Source organism: Limulus polyphemus, unplaced genomic scaffold (assembly GCF_000517525.1).
Source record: "Limulus polyphemus unplaced genomic scaffold, Limulus_polyphemus-2.1.2 Scaffold1629, whole genome shotgun sequence".
NCBI classification, from domain to species: Eukaryota; Metazoa; Arthropoda; class Merostomata; order Xiphosura; family Limulidae; genus Limulus; species Limulus polyphemus.
Genome location: NW_013667239.1, coordinates 102,796 through 108,671, shown reverse-complemented (window position 1 = coordinate 108,671; position 5,876 = coordinate 102,796). Strand labels below are relative to the sequence as shown.

The 5,876-nt window shown below is 31.1% G+C and overlaps 1 long non-coding RNA gene across 1 annotated transcript; it reads right to left on the bottom strand.

Annotated features, from left to right (window-relative positions):
- Window positions 1-2,189: 2,189 nt before the first annotated feature.
- On the bottom strand, window positions 2,190-4,657 carry LOC111087004. The gene is made up of 3 exons (XR_002611724.1): window positions 4,559-4,657; window positions 3,536-4,175; window positions 2,190-2,255 (listed from the first exon to the last, which is right to left on the bottom strand). It is a non-coding gene; the product is annotated as an uncharacterized LOC111087004 (long non-coding RNA).
- Window positions 4,658-5,876: the final 1,219 nt, after the last annotated feature.

The window sequence follows — 5,876 nt, the reverse complement described above, 5'->3', positions numbered from 1 at the left end:
CCCCATTACTTTTCACATATAAAAATATCCATAATAACATGTTGCCATAATCATGTGTTCTCCTTTATGGTTGTTTATTTTCAAGACAATAATTACAAATTCTTGAGTAATTAAAAAGATTAGAGTCTAAAATCAATTCCGGAAATATATAATTTGATTTGATCATACCCCTTACACAGGGTATCAAGAGATATTTTGGGTATGTCCATTTGGAGCTTGTAATAAAGTGAGTTTTTTAAGCACATGATCTCCATTATGTATATATATCTAGTGTAGATACTCAAATTATGTCATTTTGTTATATTTTTATACACAACAGCTAAGACATTTGTTGTTATCAATAACTGACAGGGTAAGAGTAAATTGCATTCTTCAATAAAAATCATTGAACATGAAATTGCGTGAACTCCTTTGCTTCAGAGGAGAATATATACGGTGTGTAATGCTTTTTCTACCATATTTAGTTTCCACCATGTGTAGATGATTAGGGTAGGGTGGATTTGAAATGTATTAGTCACAAATCAACTCATTTTTGTTTGAGAAAAGTCCTTGAAATTGAGATTACATAACAGATGTGCATCTCTTTAACTGTATAACTCACATTCAAAAGGTGTGTGTGGTGGTAGTTTTAGGCTTAAATGACTGATAAATTACAAAGCTAAATCTGTGAGTGATAATTAGGGACCTGTTTGTAAAAATAGATAATTGTGGACATGGTGAGATGCATGTAAAGGAGTTCACAGAATGGGTAAAGGAAATCACCATTTTAATTCAACTCTTTATATATGCTTTGCACTTCTTAGTATAATGACATTATAATAAAATCTTACATTTATGATCTGTGGAAGTAGTCTAATACAAAATAACTATTCTTATTAACCTGCTATAGCTGGATTCACTGTAGAAATGTAAAGGAGATCACATTTATTTCTACATCTGTGTTTGCTAATATAAAGAGATGGTATGCATTTCGGTGATGGGTTTCATATCTATATCTTAAAATGAATGGTAAACAAAGTCAGCAGCTGAAATATTATCACAGGAAAAAGGCAGCAGAAGGGAAAACCTTCTTACAATTTGTTTGCTCTTTGCCTTTTTTGTTCTAGGGACAATATAATCTGGTAAAGGAGAACACATGTGAAAAACAGTAGTCATCTTCATCAAGGTATAAAAATATGAGAATGTAGCCCGAGTGCTACATTTTTGGTACAAGGTTTTTCAGTAGTTATATTTTCAAGAACTGTATAAATCATACTTATAGGAGATTTTTTTCAATATTTTCCAGTTGAAAAGTGGACACTTAAGAAAGCCTGGCCCATGTATGTTTTTACATTAAAATCTAGTTACATATTACTTGTCTGAGATTTTATGTAAAACAGTTTTTTGAGATTCTCAGTTTACATGTTTTGGCAAATTCCTTTTTTTATAAATTTCACAATAATTCTATTGCTAAGAAAAGTATAAGCAGACCTGAGAAGCTTTGACTAGTATTGAACTACAGCTCCAAAGACGTGTATTTCCACAATAGTTTTTACTTCTGTCATCCACTGTTGGATCTGTATAAGCCATTTTTCTAGTATCCTGTAAGAAAATAAAATTTTTCATGGGAGGGTTATATATACAGATACAAAATTTAATGTAATTATTGACACGTTTGTTTCAATCAAAGACTAGTTATATTTGTAAGAAATGGTGTCTATTTAATAAATAAAAGGTTCATACATTTCATTATGAACAAGAGGTTATTAGCGTAATATTAAAATTCCATCATTAATGTTATGCATAAAGTTATACAAGATATTTGAAAATCACGTAAGGAAGAAATTACAAGCACAGAAAACATTTAAATAAAGTTTTGTCTCACAGTGGGTATTTTGTTTCCATATGCCATATTTTATCATACAGGTGTTTGAAAAAATAACTGTGCTGTATGACAGAATAATTATTAGTGTTATGTGGTTCAAAGGAACTTTAATAAGTATTTTTAAAAATGAGAATTTTTGAATCAAATGAGTGATCTGATATTACAACACACAAACTGGAATACATAAATTTAAAATAATTTTATTTTCTTCAAAGCTCAAAACATACAAAATTTGACATCAGACTCTATGGACAGTGCTTCACAAATAGAAGAAAGCTCACTAAACTACTTCCAGTCTGCTGAAATGATGGCTCTTCAAGAAGACGAACCCCAAAGTATCAGCATGCTGTGTAAACCCCTTACTTCTTTTGGGAGTTGTAATGCAACAGAACTGTGGGAAAACTCATCATGGATATAAAATTACAGAAACAAAAATTAATCAGCTGATTTTGTGTTGCTACTGTATTCTGTTTATTTTTTAGGTATTTATTTGAAACTTGAAGTATTGTCAACATGTAGATGTGAGAATACATCTTTCAAGAGTGAGAGAGAAGGAAAATTTTTGTGGTATATGTGTTTTACAAGATGTTTGGTCCTGACCCCAAGTGCTTCTAAACATTTAGAGTTAAGATGTAAACACTATTATTTTATATTTAGAAAATGTACATTATTCTAACATATATTTAAAGTGACAGAAAACATCTAATTAGTGGGATATTGTTTAGTTCCTGTCAAAATAAATGTCTTTCATGTAATCGATATGAGATACAGATCTTTTATATTTGACATGAGTTTTACAAACTACAACTATTAATCAATTTTATAATAAAATAATTTTCTTTAAACTTACATTGTAACTACAATTTTTCTAAACACTTAGACCTTTAGCTAATAATTTCTATTATTGGATCAAATTAACAAAACAAATATACATTTTAGTTCTCAGTGAATTGTAAAGAAAAAAATACCAAGATGCAACAATTTTTATAAGAAAGTAGAATAAAATTAAAATTAAGTATAACTCGCAATTAGTAGTAGTATGATTGCTTCTTCATTTATTTTCTTGTATTACTATCTTTCATGATGTATTAAAACATAAATAAATAAAAATATTTTATATTTTCCATTGCATTAGTCCTAATATTCCATTAGAACCTTTTGTTGCACTATATAATTCCAACTATATATTATTTACAACATGTTTTTGTCCTCCTATAGTAAGGGAATAAAAACTGTAAACATTTCTTCAACTGAGACTTTATTTCTAATATGTGCTTTCAATAATATTCTTTTATTTTAATTTAAAATTCCTTCAACACACCACAAAATCACAACAGCTACACACAAACTGCAGAAGGCTTTATCAATAATCATACCCAAATTATTATTTTTTCCACAACACAATGCTCTTCTCATGCAAGAAAACTTCTTTCCAAATTACTATAGCATAAGGTCATAGCATTACATTTGAAAATACTGAATTTCATTTTTCACACTCTAGCCCAGCATCGTGATATCATTAGCAATTTTCATAGTTTTATATGCTGTATAAAAATATATCCAAATAGTTTACATAAATAATGAACAACAAAGGTTCCAAAACAGATTCCTTATAGTGTAGAAAGGTCGTAAACATGCAATAGATCTTTTGCTTAGGTACAGGTAACATACCACAAAGGCTGTCTCATAGATGCTTGTAACAGTTTGACTCTGTGTCTTCTCTCTGGAGTGGGACAAACCCATCTTTACTGGCAAAATGAACACTTGTACAAGTTGGTGCAGGTTTGGGACTCTTTCCCTGTGAAATAGGTGCTGATGTAAGTAATTTAAGGTTTGTAGTATACTGCACTAGGACACTGGCTTGAAAGGACAGTATTACATTGTTCTTTCTTCTGGCCTTGTCCTGAGTAGATGTGTCTTGATCCTGTCCAGAGCAACCAGTTTGACTCCAAAACAACATAAAAGCAGGTCAGTAGTGAAATACATTACACCACTGTGAAGAAAGATTTGCTTTGATTGTTCATTTGTGTTTGCGTTTGCGTTTAATATCCATGTTATTGTAACTCTGCATAACATTGCTGTAACTTATGTTAAATGTATACTTCATTTCACATCTGTCAGTCTTCAGTGTAACAGAATATATTCTAGAATGAATCCAATAATTCACATGCTCCTGATGGAAAAAAATATCTATTTGTCATTAGACTTTGCTTTTCACTAATTTCACAAGCATCCAACTTACTAATTAAGCGGATTCTTACCAGTTGTTCGTTGAAAGGCAAGATACACAACATAAACTGGTTGTTATCATCTAGAAAAGGAGAAGTTTTATAAAACAAAAGAAGTAATAAGTAAAGCAAAGAAATCCTTTTCTAAACCTATGTTAGGGATTTTTTAATTAAATACAAATGTTTCCAAGAGTTTTTACATACTTTCTGACAATAAATTCCAACATTTTGCTAACAATAGATTGCAAACTATTGACTCCTCAAACATTTTTTTTTAAATTCCAAGTATCAATTCTTAGGAGAATACAGTATATTCTTTTTAAATAACTGTTAAAAAATCTCTTCTAGGCCAGGAGTTGATCTTGAGAGGTTTCCCAAGTCTTTACAAAACTGCTTCTTATCAACAGAAATAGAATTAAAAAGAGAAATCTTCCCTACTTTTAAAGAAATTTATAAATTTAGCAACCTCATATTCTCTTTCATCACTAGAGTCCCCCGCTGGGACAGCAGTAAGTCTTCAGATTTACAATGCTAAACTCAGGGGTTCAATTTCCCTCGGTGGACACAGTAGATAGCTATAAGAAAACACACATAGAGCAAATATATGAAATGCTTGAAAATTAAGAAAATCTGGCGAGAGAAAAAAATGGTGAAGAAGCCAAAGTTGATAATAAAAAAGATGGTAAAATACAACTTGATGTACTTGTAAAGAACAAAAGAAGGACATATTACAACCCTGCTTAGAAATGATGTGACATAAAAAAAACTCGCTTGTTTTTTTAATAATATATAATTTTAGAACAAGCTTTGCTAGTATAATTACAGTTTCATAACATGGAAAATATTGAAATGTTTGGTAAAATCTAAAAAAGATTACATACTAACCTTTTCTTATACGCACCTGCTTTTGCTTGTTGTGAAGTGCAAAGTTGCACAGTGAACTAACTATCTCTATTGTTCCTACCACAGGGATTAGACCCCAATTTTTAGCATTATAACTTCTCAAACTTTGTTAAGTGAAATTTTTTTGCACTGTACTGTTTCTTTTCATATGTTTTGTGGCACTCAGTGTTTGAAGTTGATTTTATCTCACACATTCAAAGAATAAGACGAAATTTTTATACATACACTGATTTCTCTATAATTGTTAACATACACATATTTTTTCATTATGATACAGTTCATAATACTGTCTCATCCCATTCACCTGAAATAAATGTAAGTACTGTTACGACAGTGGGGGTCACGTGACGAGTATTCTAGAAGATTCGCTAGTGTGTTGCGACAGCGTTGCGTCAACTGACGCTGGTAGCACGTGTTGAGAGTCTTAGAACTTTCTAGAACAGACAGTATTATCGTATATAAGTGCGCTAGACAGTGAGAGAGACAGACGGAATCGAAGCAGCAGTGGAGACAGAGACATAGTGGAGACGAAGCAGGCAGAGAGAAAGAAAGACAGCGATTACGGTCGGCGGGAACTGTGGAAAGCAGACACAGAGATTGGAACTATAGTTTGCGGGGACGGACAATTATGTCTAAGCGCGATAGAAAGTGAGTGAATTGTTGTGAACTATAGTGTGTGTGGAACTATGAAAATTAAGTACATTACAAAGTTGTATTGAGGAAGAATAAACAAGTTTTATAAAGAAAGGACTTGTATCTTAGAAGAATTAACAAACAAACATACAGAGACGTAACAGTTCCTTATTGCAAGAAAAGTGTGGATGCAAGTAAAAAACCAGGGATAAAATTAAAGAAAAGCATCACAACTTTAAGAAATTTAA